Consider the following 15,618-nt stretch of genomic DNA (forward strand, 5'->3'; position numbering starts at 1 on the left):
GTGTTTTCTTTTGGCTTAGGGGAGGGGCATACAAATCAAATTTAAATGGCTGTATTTTGTATTTGATTCAAAGAAAACATGCCTTCCAAACCCACCTGCATCACCAAAATTACACTATTTATCATAGCCAAACTGTAAAAACAAAAATTAATGTTGGTTTTTCAAATTTCCGACAGTCCTTGAACATGTCGTGCAATGAACACTTTGTCAGAAAAAACATAACCAAATCTGAGCTTATGGACAAAAACAAACGGTTTGGACAAACTAACCATACAACAAGAGTGAAAAACCGAGGCCTTTTTCAACTCCAGTATTTCAGCTTTTAACTTTTTAAATGTCCAAGGGGAAGTTTTAAAAAATGCAATAACTATAGTGGAGGGAGGGTCATGTGTTTTCAAGTCACTCAGGGAGACTCAAGGGAAAATATTTGTAGCTTCAGAGAGGGTAAAAGAAAAAAAACACTCCAGCCTGCCCCCCCCTCCTCTGATAAGTAAAGAACAGTCCCTTAGTAACTGTAATTTAAATACAACTCTGACTGGTTACAATTACATTTGTTTTGAAATTTCATTTCAGTTAACTAGTCATTGTGCAGGGGACCCTCAATATTTAGAAATGTGCTTTAGCCCTCCTCAATAAAAACATGAAAGCAGCCGAGTACTTTTGTTTTAACCTACATTTTACATTTAAAGCACAAATTGGTGCATTAAAAATTCACCACAAAGCAGGAAATATAAATATTTGACCCCAAACCCCTACTTTCATAAGTGTCCCCTTCAGTGCTGAATCAAAACGGGCACCCTCTCCAAAAAGACCCTGGCACCTGCTACGTCAGCTAGTAAGTAATTCTAGTTAGTAATTCCTCCACACACAGATCCACACTTACACACAGTCAAAGGTAAACAGTCTTGATAAAACTGTCAATAGCCTGCAGTTATTTACCACAAACTAACAAATCCCTCTATCAGGAGCGCACACAGAGGGTCCGCTCCTTCACAGAGGAGGACTGAATAGTTTTAGGGTCGTTGTGTAAACAAACGCGAAGAAGAGCTCTTGACCAAACAAAGATTTAAAGCGGAGATAGAGATGAAGAAGAAGAAGTGAAGCGGTTGTGCTGAGGGAATAAATGAGAGGAGTGGTTAAGATAAGGGAGCGCGCTCTGACGCACACATACACACACACACACATTCAGGGCTGCGTACGGCGCGCGCAAGTCTCAGGAGGAGGAGGAGGAGGAGGAACCAAAAATCTTCGCTCATTTACTTAACATCACTTCCCCACCGCCGGGAAAGCAAACACGCTCCTGAAGCTGCAGAGGAAGAGGAGTGAGATCGATGCGAGTGAGTGTGTGTGCACAAAGCTGTCAGCTGTCAGCACCTGGAGCCTCGACACCGACAGAGAGCCCGTGCCTCTTCTTCTTCTTCTCCATCTTCTTCTCAGGAACTGAGAGTCACCGGGAGCGCTCACTTTGGGTGTCACTGATTTAGCCGGGACACTTGAGAGAAGTCTGCGGAGTCCTCTGGGCATGGAGAGACAAGCGCTCTGACTGATACTCGGATTGTGTCCTGCGCGTTCCTCTGTGTGAATAATGGTGAGTGTGAAATGCTCCAGCTTGTTTTTATGCATCCAGCACGGCCATGACATCGTGTGTTAGTGATTTGGATTTATAAAATAGCCTTAAGAGTCCATATTTCTGTCCGGGGACACATTTCTATTCCAGTGTCTGTGTTTAATTTAGATAATCTTCTAAATAAACATCTCATTAGGTCAGAAGAATGGCCCCTATCGTCCCAGTAAGTTTTAATTAAATTTATCTTCAAATCAAATATCAAAGCATGCTAAGTAATTAAAATAAACAATAGAGCAAATATTAAATTATTTAATATTTCCAGTTGATTTTAAGAACTCCATCTGGTCTCTCTAATTAGCTTTACACTTAGGATAATTTAATAATGGCTGTTTTAAAAGGTGTGTTTTCATATAATGTGAGAACTTGAGAAAACAAAGACATATATTTATTTAATTATTACCTAAATCCTAGAGGGGAAATTTATTTTAAAGGCCTCTAACACATGTGAAATTCATGTGTAGACAAACTAATGCAGAAAAAGGTAGATTATTGTAAAATTAATTAGTTTTATTTCCATTGTAGTTGGAAATGTTCTTGATATTATCACATCCTTTTCTACTCTACTATTCAGCTTTCTTTTATTCCTTTCATTTCACTCTAAGAGTCATTAATAAGAGCAGAAAAAAAAACCCCAAAAAAACCCTCCAAAACAAATCAGTTATTTGTCCACTGAGAGACCACCTTCTCTTCACATTGAGCCCCCTTTGTTTTTCTTGGTGCTGGCTGAACCGCTGCAACACTTTTCTGCTTTCGGCTTTAAGTACAGAAGATTACACTGAAATCACTGACACCCCCCCTCACTCACTCACTCAGCAGCCATGCAGGGACCCTCATTAAGTAAATTAGGGGAGCCTCACTAAGCATTTTTCAAAGGCTGGTATTCATATTTTTCAAGGACCCCTTCATGGCTCCAGACTTAGAAACTCACTTACTGTGTTTTTCCAACCCCGTTTAAATCACCTTTGAGCGTGTCTATCAGCTGGAGGAGCGAGGATTTAATGGGTGCCTTTGGTTTTTGGGAAATAATGTAAATAAATAGATTTAAAGTGAAGAAATGTGACATTTTCTTGTATGGGAATAATTTTTGTCATGGCGCTTAAAATGTACGGAATATTAGTGAAATACGTGGGATTGTAACATCTCAAATTTAAATTTCTATTTGCGGATTTGAACTATGAAATGTTGGTTTTGTGTCTGCATAGAAAGACCTTTTTTCACGACTATCATCTTTGTTGCAAAGTTTTACTTGAATTAAATGCGTTTCCAATTTACCTGCCCCCAAAATGTCACACACATTTCTTAATTTTACGTATGTCTTTGCTTGTCAGTGTCAGTTATCTGAAATAAACCTGCAGGGGTAACACCAAGCCAAAAATTCTTATTTTAGATAGTCGCTGTATCAGATTCAGGTCTGTGATGGATTGTAAATCTCCTTATATACCTGTATTCTAACCCCCACAAATAACATCCAGGAGTCCCGATGGAGGGGTGTTGGAGGAGGGGGAGATGAGGGGAGGGTGGCTCAGACCACATACCGAAGGTGTGTGCTCGGGCGTGTTTGATTTAACACTGCGGTTCTTCTCTTAATAACATTAGGCCCCATTTCTGGACTCCCTCTCCACGGCTGGGCCGGGTCCCTCTCAGCCTCTCCGCTTCTCTCTCCTCAGCCTTCATGGTTCCTATTACTACCTCTAATAAATTGTGAATAAGCGGCAGCCCAAAAAAAAAAGTCCCAGGCTGTGGAGAATTCCCCATCCTGTAGCGCGAGGCACCCCCTCTTAAGAAAACACAAATTAATTCCAAAGCCCTCTGTAGCCAAACGTTTGTGGAATGATAAATATTTTCATAGGAAGCTCTGCTCTTCCTGACTTTATCTGCACCAATTTCATTATATTTCTTAGCAGCCGCACGGCTCTTGATGTCTCCCAGCTTCTGTGCATTGCTCTCCTCCTCTTCCTCTCTTTCTCTCTTACACTCTGGGAGTCAAGCAGCCTCAAGGTTACACCAGGGCGACCCTTATAGCCTTAGTGTACACATTGTATTTCTGGGTTATTTAAATAACTGAAGTCACCATACTTTATTTATGTTGCTCCTACCTGCCGTTGTTTCATGGGGGACAGGTGTTAGTGAAGCAGAGACAGGTTAACTTATAGTCAAATAGTGATGCTGGATTTACGCTGTCTTGCAGTAGACTGATGAGAATTAAAGACAACACAAGAGAAACAGCAGCCTGCTTATTACTCACAAGCCAAAGGGACTGAAAAATGCAACCAAACAAGGGGCTGCATATTCATCCTCTTACACTAAAATTAATTCATTAATTATCACCCTAGCAAACCAAACTTATGAGTGGTATGCAGTGTTAATATAAAAGTCATTTAGCACAGTTTCATTTGCTGCAGTGAAGCGAGTGTTGTGGATATTTGGGGCCGGAAAGTTTTTGTCTTTTTCAGTTATGACTGACTTTGTGTTTTTATTCAGACATCCATCCAAAGTGACGTGGTAAGCTGCTGATTTTAATTTCCATGACTGTATTCCAACACTGTGTACTTTATTTTTAATAGTTTGATAATGTGAGAAACAGATTACTTAAACAAAGCTACAGGAATAATTCCAGCACTGTAGAAAAGACCTCAAAAGAGTTAACCAACCTCATAAAGTTTCCTAAAACAACAATGTCTGCCTTTAAGTAAGCACTCAATGTTACCAGAGTGCACTTGTTTGCATTTGTATTTTTATTTATCTCGTCATTTTCTTTTTATTCTAGTATATTTTCTCATCACTGAGCAGCTAGTGTCACTGTCCTCTTCAGTTTTTGTCTGTAACTGTGTCTACGTATCCCCTTGAGGGGTCTCCGTGGACTGAAGTCTAGTCCTCTAGGTTTTCTAAGTCAAACTATAGGTTAATAAAAATCACAAATTTCCGTCTCTTAAGTGAGTCTTAGGTTTCAGCTCATGGAAGGACTGCTTCTGAACTTTATACAACTTCAGAAGAAGCAATTGTGAATGTAGCCTGATATGTGCAGCTGTCTGCATAAAAAGAAAGCTGTCCGCTGTCCTTTGTGAGAGCTCTTTGAGCGTTAAAGCAGAAGGTGACAATATAATAAAGACGAGAAAATTTTTAAGATAACGGAGTCACTGAATTGTTTGCAAAATAGTTTGTCACGTGTGTGTGAGGGGTTCGATTGCAGGTATAATGCATTGAGAAGTGGTGTGTCCGGTGTGCTGTGAGATCTGTGTGCGTACATGTCAATATGTTTAGTATATAGTGAAACCAGGCTCAGGATTGGAACAAGATGCTGGTGGCACTGTTGGTCGATCTGTTGGCTCTCGAAGAGTTCGAGGCTCGAAAAGTAATCACACTCCCCCCCTAAATGTCTTCCCCTCTCCCACCCTTCACTCCCCTTTTTAATTCCCTTAAGCCCCAGAGAGCACCCGGGGAGGCCTCGTGCTGATGTGTGTGTAGCCTGTGTGTGTGTGTATTAAACCCTGGGCTGTCAGCAGACAACAGCTGTCTCTCTGGCTATCTCCACTCCCCTTATCTCATCATGAGAAAGGAGAAGCCACACACATCGCAGCATTTAGCCTGCAGTGACCATATTTCATATTTTCGTGCTTAATAATGGTTTGGGTGCTTTCCACTGAAAAGGGAATTTAATAATTCTCTGTGGCTGTGGGAGTGTTTTTTTTTTTAGGTGTCAGAGTTTTTCTTCATTGAATCTTTTCCTGAATATACTTTTCTTTCCCACCATTTTCCATCTTTGAATGCCTGCTCATATTTTAAAATTTCCCACCTCATGTTTTTTTTTCCTGCATTCTTATCTCTCCAAAAAGGCATAAATCACTCTGGTGCTTTCTCTTTTCTCTCACTTTCTCTGTCTCGCACACACACTTGCACAGTAAATCTACCAGTAAAGAAGTAATTGGACCTCGGTCCGTCTGTAGCGCCTGTGAGCTTCAGCTACCAGCGAGCCCTGTCTGGCCAGCTGTTCGCAACTACGGCGGCCACTAGCCGTCATCTGCTGAGGAGACTGATCGAGGGCAAAGCTTTTCTGTGCTAATGACTAATAAAGCAGCCAGTCAGAGAGTGTGTGTGTACGTTTGTGTGTGTGTGTGAGTTCATTAGAGAAGGCAGGAGCACTCATGCAGTCAGGCGTGTGTCAGTTTTGAATGCGCGTGTGCGACCACCCTCCCATCACTGGACCAGATGTTTTTTACCTGGGAGCCAGACCACCATCTGACTGGGGTCAGCCCGGTCCTCCAACCCCACACCCGCTCCTCCAGGCTGCTGGGAGGTCTGCCAGCTGTCCCTCACTTTGACCCCCGTCCCGGGGCACTGGTTCTGGGGGAGGCAGAGTCTGGGCCTTGGGGTAGGTGGTCCTTCTCGGATTTGGCAATATTACTGGGGGAAAATTATTAGGGATATTATTAGAGTGCGAGTGCCGGGATATGGGTAGTGAAGGAAGAAACGAGGAGGAGGAAAGAAAGAATTAGGGAGCTTAAAAAGAATGCTGGATTTTGCGAGAGGTCATTTAGAAAGGAGTGTGTGTGGGAGGAAAACAGAGATAAAGACGCTGGCACTGTTGGATAAAGAGGTTTTGATTACTGGGGGACAGAAGGGGGTAGCTTCTGGCATTAAAGCAGTCTTGTTGCAGGGAGTTAGTCAAGTGGAAAAGAAAGGCCACCAAGTCTGGGAGGTAAAGTTACAGAGTGCAGACAGAGTCGGCAACAGGTTCACTGCTGCCAGAGATTAATCAGAGCCTCTAGTAGAGTGACTTCTGTTTCTTTCAAAGGAGTCCAGTCATTATGTGACTTAACCGTTCGTTCACTTTTAATTTAACTTCAGTATTAGCATCACAGACTCCTGTGAGAGTCGGAGCTGTCAGTAAAGGGATTAATCACTTACGCAGCTTTTAAACTGGTCGCTCAAGTTTCCCTAATTTTTGGTTGATGATGTAAACACAATAGCTGAGTGAGTATTCACTGAGTACGTTTGTGTGAAGCCTCACTGAGATCACTCTGATAGTAAACAGGTGACAGCAGCGTGGAAACAACTTACACCTGCGTTTTTGCTTTTTATCGTCTCAGCAAATGTCACACTTGGTATGTGGAGTCAACAAAAACAGGACAGGTTGCTGTTGACATTACCGTTTTTTTCCCAGCGCCGAAAGTAAACCACTGTTGCTCAGTTGTTTTTGCTGAACGACAGCTTCATCTGTGTTTAAACAGAAGTGTTTTGTTAATTGATGTAGGCCGTGCAAAATCACTTGGTTGTAGCAACAGAGTAACACAAGTAGGGCGTTAATTAAAATACAGCTTGTGTATTTTATAGTCTGTTAGGGCTTGGTTAACAATATTTATTTTACCATAAATAAACAGATATTAAACATTTTTTTACTGAACAAATTTAACACTGAACTGAACACAAAAGGCACCAATTAAAAAATAATTATAGCTACATTTTAAACAGCTTTCAACTAATATTAAAAAAAAATCCCTGAGTGAAATATCACTGTATTAGGGATGGGTTTATTGCACAACCTGGCATCGCATTGACGGTAAAAAACAATATATTGTGCAACTGCAGTCCGTACATGCAGCAGTGACATTACTGGCAACCAAAACTCACTCTCTTCTAAAGTGTGATCCTATATGATGAACTTCTCCAGTCAAACAATACGTGCATTTGATCCTTTTTGTATCCAGATAATGAAAAAAAAAAGATCATTTGTATGGTTTTGCTCACAACCAATCACTGCAAGTGTTCTGTCTGTGCTGAAATGCTACCTAAGCATTCAAAAGTATGGCTATACACACCCTTGGCGTCTGGTGGCATGTACGCAACTAAAGGCTTCCATTCATATGATGGGTATCACATGACGAAGGAAAAAAAAGATATCAAATGAAGTACTCATTGATATCTGCATCACTTTAAAGGTACTGGTACTAGTATGGTAATTTACCCAGGCAATGTATCATCATGTGACAGTTCGTATGATATCCTATGAATCAGCATCCCAAGAATTACATTACATCGTCAACATAAAGATATGTAACTAACATAGTTACAGAGGTTTGGTTTAGGCGAGCAAAAAGTATTGGTCATGTGATTGCAGCCTTCCACAATATGTTGGTTAATATGCAGGAATGACTGGCTCATGATTACGTGTGATATGTGCGAATTTTGGTGCATTAGTTTTTGTAGGAACAAGTACCAACAGTGCATGAGAACATCCTGACCCAGCTGATACCCAGCACCACACACTTGGAATGTATATGCCTCTTAATGAATTCTTTGGTTGCTGAGGTCGTGGTGGGCTGAGATTATCAATCCTAAACATCTGTTAGAGGACCACCAGCATGTCTGCGCCTCTGTCTCTGAAATAAGCCGAAGATATGTTTGTCTTTAACATGACTTTAAACATTTGTCACTGATATGCTTCTTTTATTAAAGACAGGTCAGATGATTAGCATTGTACTCAATAGGATGGCAGTTCTGAGAAACATTTTCTTGCTCTTTGTGGTGCTAAAATGATTAGCAGAAAATGAACCAGCATTCAGTGTCCATCTTTGTATTTTGGGGTGCTGATGAGACAAAAAAAAAAAAGCCAATAAAAGACCTCACCTCAGGCTTTGGGAAAGTGTAATTGACCATTTTCATTTTTTTCTAACATTAGACAATGACTATTAGACTGATGATCAATCAAGAAAATAATCTTTCAAATAATTGATAAAAAGATGAAAATAATCATCTCATATCTCAGCGCATGGATGAAAAACATCAGTCAAGGGATTAAGGCTACAACTAACTATTTTTATTGTTGATTATTCTGTCAATTATTTTCTTGATTCATCATTTAGTTGTTTAGTCTATAAAAATGCTAGAAAATGGTGAAAAAATGTTGATCAGCCGAGAAAAAAAAAAGACGAGATGACATCCTCAAATATCTTGTTGTTCCCACAAACCAAAGATAATCAGCTGAATGTCATAGAGGAGCAAAGAAACCAGGATATATTCACATTTAAGAAGCTGGAGCCAGAGAATTTTTTCCCTTAAACAAATTACTCAGACTGATTAATCGATTATCAGATTAGTTGGTGATTACTCCAGTATTTGATTATTTGAATGTGAATTGGCAGATTAGTGAGAATATATGCAGTCTGTGTGCGGTTTATTGAAGGTTTATCAGGCTCATGAGGACGTGAGTTTGCAGGGTCTGAAAGAACTGGTTCTCTGTTTTTTATCAGCAGTTTTAGAGATTTTAAAGAAACTGAGAGGCACTTTAAGAGGTGCTGGCTTTGTTTTCACTTCTTCAATATGTAGTTTAAAAAGTATAATGCTAAAAGTAATAGCTGTGTGCCAAAGGTTGTTTAAGAGGGCAGTAGCTGGCAGATGGCATCGATCTCCACCACACAGCCCCTGATAGTGTCACTCAGGCTCAAATAGTGGGCCCTTGTTCTGCGTCTTTTATCAGTAACTGAGAGAGAGGGTTTGTCTGCAGCAGTGAATCAACCCCCAACTTTGCCCCAGGCTTTTTGGCAGACTGTCCAAACCGAGGGCTCCAGGTGGGGTCCCATATGGCGCGACTACAGACCAGAAAGTCACCTTGTCTGCAACGTTTCAATAAAAGGTCAAACCATCGGGAGGGTCACCGCACTGTGTGTGACCAGACTTTGACATGTGGTACCAAGACTCAGACAGACACTGACACAGCACACATATTGACACTGTAAACACACATCTATACCAGACATACACATACACACACACACACCAGACACCTGGAATAATATTTGAATAATTTATATCAGTGTAAATAAGAAAAAACGGCACACACCCTTCGCAGGAAATTCAGTGAAGTGTAACAATGTCATCCAGCAGCAACTCTTAATGAAGTAAACACGGTTGTCACAAAGTGATGAGTCACTCGGCTGCAGACAGGTCGACTCTGATGACTCCAGGTCAAACTGATTTTCATGTGGTCGGGATAGATTCCTAAAATGCAGTTTGTTGCTTGCTTCAAACCTTCTATTAAATATCACTCAAGCTCACAGAGCAAGGTTAAGTTTGGGAACTGTTTCATCTTGGCAGTCAAACTCACCAAATGCTGTGACTTAAAAAAAAAAATTGTGGCATATTTTAAATCATACAAAGTAATTTTGGTAATTGCTCTTCAACAGCATTGTGTTTTTAATATCATGTGTTTGTATCATATTTATTTTTACTCTGTGTAAATTGTACACATAAACTATCTGCAATACTTGGCCATGTGTGCAGGGTTCCCATGGGTCCTTGAAATCCTTGAAAGTTTAAGAATTTGAGGGGGAAAATGGGTCTTAAATGTTTTTGAAAACTGCTTGAATTTATTTTGTGCAAGAACAGAAACTGAAATTGTTTTCATATTGCTTACTGTCACTGTCTGTACCACATTTGAGAAATGTTTACAAACTCAGTATCAAGATCAAGATTAACTTTATTGACTGACTGCATTTATGGAAATTTATGGAAACAAACCTAACAAAGAAAAAAAGATAATTAACATCATCAAGGGCTAAAAATACTTGTACAAAAACACACATGGTCATATCATATTCCAGGGCCAGTTCTGGCTTTATCTGCCATCACCTAAAAGCTTTATTGACATAGGTATGAATTAATTTTTAAACCTCTTTCTGGCTTTACTTAAGAGCAGCATGTTCATACAGTCTGCAAGGAAAAGCCTCTCTCTCTGCCAGTTGTTATTATAAAAAAAATCTCAGTGTGATTACAGTAATTAACTTTAATCTGTTACTCAAACTATTACTACTCTATGTTGTGTGTGGATTTGAGGGAATTTGTCCTGGAAAATCCTTGAGAAGTCACTGAATTTGATGTGAAAGAAGGAAGCCCTGTGTGTGGTTTACTTTTGTACTTTGCAGCGCTGTATGGGACAATTTTTGTGTACTGAAACTGACAGCCATTTCATGCAGGGTTTGGCAGGTTAGCAGAAAAGAAAATGAAAATCCATCTCTCAATTATCCTTCACACCAATAATTCATCACTTAAAAACAGTGCAACACTCTGAATGCTTATGACAAATGATTATTTTAAATTTGGTTGCTTTTAATTTATAAAACAACAGAAGCCTAAACGACCTAAAACTACCGTTAAATCTTTTCACAACCAGAAACCATGGATTACTAGAACCACATGGGCAAACATGGATGATTATAAAGCTGCAGCCTACGACGTAAGAAGAGGCAAAGAAGGACTTAATTGCAATGAAACAGTTGAAGGAGCTTACAGGAACACATTTCACTGGAGTTGTGCCTTGTACGACTTCATGTGACCCCACCTGAATGATCATTGCGTCTTGTTCGTCTTTATAGTCGTCATTTAATCCCATTAGTCAACTAGTCGCCCGCATGTTTACGTAGTTAATTTAATATTTAGATAATATATTTTGGGCGGGGCAGCACAATGGTTTGAGTTGAAGGTGTGAGAAAGAATAGTATCAGTAACATTGTTAACACTGTGCTACATTACAGAGAAATACCAAACCGTACAAATGAACCTTCATTAATATAGGCCTATATTTTATCTACAAGTGCACGTCACACACTGAGCGAGCCGCCTGTTAATGACGCTGTCGGCAAAGCAGTAATGATTGTGCTAAGTGGCTAATGGGCATGTAGCTACTTCCATGTTTCAGATGATACGTCATGTTTGTAGTCGACCAATGAAGATGAGTTTACATATCACCTTGGGTTCGTCCTTCACCTTCTCAAAATGATCCCACACTTTGGATTTCCTGCCCGACATGTTATTAACTAGCCTGTGGAATAACCGCAGGTACCAGACATGTAAATTAACGTGACTCCTGTCTGACTGCTGAGCGTGGACACTTCCTGTGTCTGTCCTTTCAAATTAAATTCCCACATGGTCCACTCCGATTTACTTGACAAGGTGCAGCTCCTAATAGAATTTCACTTTTTTTTTTTTCTGCGACTAAGCGACCAATGAAATCTTGCGGACTAATGACCTTTCTGGTCGACTAATGTTTGGTCGATTATTAGGGGGCAGCCCTATATGACTTGGCTTAATTGGGGGCACAATCATGTCTGGAAACAAAGCTTGTGGAAAAAGAGCAATGGTGCACTTAAAAACATCTGGTGGCTAAAAAGCTGCTGGAAACAGGCAGGACTCACTAAAGAGCAACCGTTGTTTTTCCTTGTTGGTCTCAAACAGTGGTCTGTGGCTTGGCAGGTGTTTTGCCTAAATGTCTCATCATTCACCATCCCCTCCACCTCCTGATAACAAAGTCAGCTCATGTGTTATGTCACTTCAGAAACGCTGATATGTATGAAAAGTACACATGTAGGTTATGCATGGTTTGCAGATATGCACAAAGCCAACATTTTCTTTTGGCGTCTGGGCTGTTGAGGTCGTTTGGAACAACTAGAAACACTTTTTCCTTTAGATGTGTCTGGCCTGATAAATGAACCAAGTTGAATCAGTTTCGTGTCTCTCTTTTTTTTTTTTACTCAACATTTCAGTTGAACAGCAGGTAAATTTGCATAAGCTCAGCGTATTCCTTTAACTGTATCAAATGACATTTCAACTTAAAGCACAATACACCATCCTGTGATGTAATCCATCAGCACAAAGGCTAGAATTTGATATCCGTGAAAGAAGCAGTGGTGTAGCAGAACCCTGGGACCCAGGTGAAGCTGGTGGGACTGGCCTTGTGGCCCCGTGGCCCCCCGTGGCCTTGCTGGGTTTGTTTTAGCTTTAGTTTCAGCCCTCAGCTCTCCACATCTCTGCTGAGCTCCGCTCATCTTCCTCCGGTGTCCTGCAGTTCCCATGGCCTTGTGCGCCCTCCTCCCAGGCCTCACCCTGAACCAGGAAGTGCCTTCCCTATCACACACAGTTTTTTTTGTGTTTGTGTGTGTACGTGCGTGTGTGTGCATACGGGACTGTTGCAGGGATGCAGCTGAAGTCAAGAGGACTCCGAACAGGCGTTGCTTTCACGTTTGTTCCCTGGAAAGTGATAGGAAATGCAAAGCACAACAGCACTTTCCACATTTTCCCTCTGTGCTGTGGGATCAGCGTTACTCTCTGGAGCCTCGCACTCTGCCTGTGATAGAGGTCAGATCAGGATCTCTGAGGCTGCGAGATCTGAAGGGTCATTTCTGAAGTGGAAAATAAAAATGATAAACACGAACACATGGTTTAGATTTAAAGCCCAGATTTCAAATTCAGTTGAAGTTGGAAAAAACAGACATGAGTTGTTGCTTAATTTGAGGCTTTGGTTAAAATCGGAGTGATCTTAACTTGGAACTTATGAGATGAGACATATCTCCAATTACACAAGGCTGTTATTAACATGACAAACACTAAATCACCTCCTGAGTGTCACATTTATGGTCCGTTTTATTTGTGTTTATTTTACGGTCAGTTACACAGATGTGCAGGTGGATTTTTGGCCTGAGAGTCTTTGTGGCTGCTTCGTGGTTGAAATACACGTATTTACTCAGAAAACACTGCGAGCTGTCTTGGGTGTTTTTAAAGCCAGGAGGGCGGCTCCATCAGCTGGAGCTGACACAACACGAGACCTGTTTTCTCTGCAATTCTGTCATAAAACACTCCTGTTAATGACATGAGAACAACACAGAGGATAGTGAACGTCTTCTCAGGTTTTGTGATGCCAGTCAAGCTTCTGTTGATCAGCACATTGTCACAATTCTCAGAAAGCTTTTACTTTTCCCCCTCACCTTCATCCTCTCCCGCTTTAAACCCCACTGCCCTTGTAATTCATGACTGTCATCTGTCTCTGTCGTGGTGTTGTCAGCGAGGTCAGGGGTCAGGCAGTTAGCTGCAGCTTTGCCAGATTGGAATGGCCCAGAGGCAAAGAGACAGACAGAAACTGAAAGAGACAGAGGGAAAAGAGAAAGAGGGAGAGGTAGTTCAGCCTGTTGTGCACTGTCATGTAGCACAAATAAACATGAGTGGCTGTAATGTATGTGAACAAAGCATGTGGACACTGGAACATTACACCCTGCATGTGATTGTTGAACATCTTATTCCAAAACTATTTGAATTAATGTGCTGCTATACTAGACTACACTCTTCTGGGGATGCTTCCCACATGATTTTGAAAGCTGGCTACAAGGCTTTGCTCACATTCACACACGAGCATCAGTGGTGTTTGGCGATAAGGCCTGGCTCGCACTTGGCTTTACAATTCAGCCCAAATGTTTTGGATGGGTTTGACGTTGTTGCTCTGTGCTGAGCCAGTCAGAATTTTTCACATCAAAGTCAGTAAACCATCATTGATTCTTTTTGTGCAAGTTGAAACAGCAGATACCTACAAAGAAATGCAAATGCAACACCATGGCCTGAAATATTTCCATGAGGAGAAACATGTTGCAGCTCCGAAAACAATGCCAAATATAAAACACATATGAAAATCTAAAACAAATACAAGAACAACAACAATATGTGTTGCAAATGAGAAAGCATGCTGCAGAAAGCCAAACACATTGACAGCAAACTTGTTGCACATACAGAAACAATGCAGAGTCAAAAACACAAACCTATTTTTAAAGAATGCAACTGAAAAATGCTGCGAATCCAGTCGACACAACCAAAGTTCTCCAGGCCTCTAGGGGGAGCACTAAGAGAGAGGGTCCAAACAAGAGAGAGTGTTTGTTTTTCAAGCGGGATTACAAAAAACGCTATGTATTCTGTTGCTTTTTTATAATAAAGTCAAAGTCAAAGGCCAAATGCGAAAAAGCATATGTACCTCACTTCAAAAACATAGACTATAAAAATAATGGACGTAGCTACGGTGATGTCACCCATCAGTTTGTGGACTCCTGTTTTGAAGCCACACCCAAGACAGCTCACAGTCAACATTTCAGCCATCACCATCTTGGGTTTTTTTTTTTGAGCTATAAGTGACCACTGGCGCTGTGGATAAGTGAGGGGTGGCTCTTACTAGGAAGCCGAGCACACTATCAGCAGACAGCCTGTCACTCAAAGCAGCCCACCAAAGTTATGCGTAACTTTAAGCCGTAATAAAATGTAACTGGGTGAGTTGTAAAAAGAATGCATCCCTGTACAGTTGTCATGAATGTTGGAATTAGCTTTAGAGACCAAACAGTTTTTCATACCAGGCTGTAAACATGTTTAATTCTGCTGTAAAGTAGGGCATTTTAACATGTAGGGCCAAGGGGGATTGACTAGCTTTTGGAGCCAGTCTCAAGTGGACGTTCAAGGAACTGCATTTTTTGGCATTTCCGTGCTCGCGAGGTTTCAGCTTGTTCAATGACAAACTTTCTTTTCCCATCTCTTTCTCTCTCTGTCAAGTTAAAATCACGCTAACCTACTTAGCACTCCCCCTACAGGCCTGGAGAACTTTCATTGTGTTGACTGTGCAGTGTTCTGCGGTTGCATTTTGTCTGTGCGTTTTTGACTTTGTATCATTTCTGTGCTTGTGGCGTGGTTGCTGTTGATGTATTTGTCTTGGCTTTCTGTAGCACGTTTCTGTTGTTGTAATTGTTTCGGATTTTTGTACGTGCTTTTGAATTGGCACCCTCTCTGAAGGTGCAGGGCGTTTCTCATAATGGAAATAATTTGGGCACGTTTGCCATTGTCGGCCACCATATAGGACATTCCCCAGACTGCTGAACAAAGTTAAAATCACCAAATAAAAAAACTCAAATGTACACTGTGGGTAGTGCCCACATATTTTTGGTGCTATAATGTTAGTAGATGACCTGATTCTACCTGAAAGTTTCCCAAGACAATTTCAGATTGGCTGGTACCTTATGTGAGTTAGCTTTAGGACCTGCTGTCAAACAGCCTGACCTCATTCAGCTTCCGGCTCAGACTAATTCATGTGGCATTGATCCTTTGACCTCCAGTTTACTGAGTCGGGACCTCCCCTTCCTTTCTCCCTTTCTTCTTTTTCTCTCTCACCCCATTATCCCTCCATACGTCTTGTTAAT

The 15,618-nt window shown here is 41.0% G+C and overlaps 1 protein-coding gene across 4 annotated transcripts in view; it reads left to right on the forward strand.

Moving 5' to 3' along the window:
• The first annotated feature begins 1,273 nt into the window (after positions 1-1,273).
• The window catches only part of eya2 (EYA transcriptional coactivator and phosphatase 2), a 42,247-nt gene continuing 27,902 nt past the window's right edge, over positions 1,274-15,618 (forward strand). For all 4 annotated transcript variants that reach the window (XM_050038703.1, XM_050038705.1, XM_050038704.1 and 1 more), the window contains exon 1: positions 1,274-1,588. The gene's annotated coding sequence lies outside the window, so the exon portion shown is untranslated. The remainder of the gene's footprint in view (positions 1,589-15,618) is intronic.

Source organism: Epinephelus moara, chromosome 24, assembly GCF_006386435.1.
Source record: "Epinephelus moara isolate mb chromosome 24, YSFRI_EMoa_1.0, whole genome shotgun sequence".
NCBI lineage: Eukaryota > Metazoa > Chordata > Actinopteri > Perciformes > Serranidae > Epinephelus > Epinephelus moara.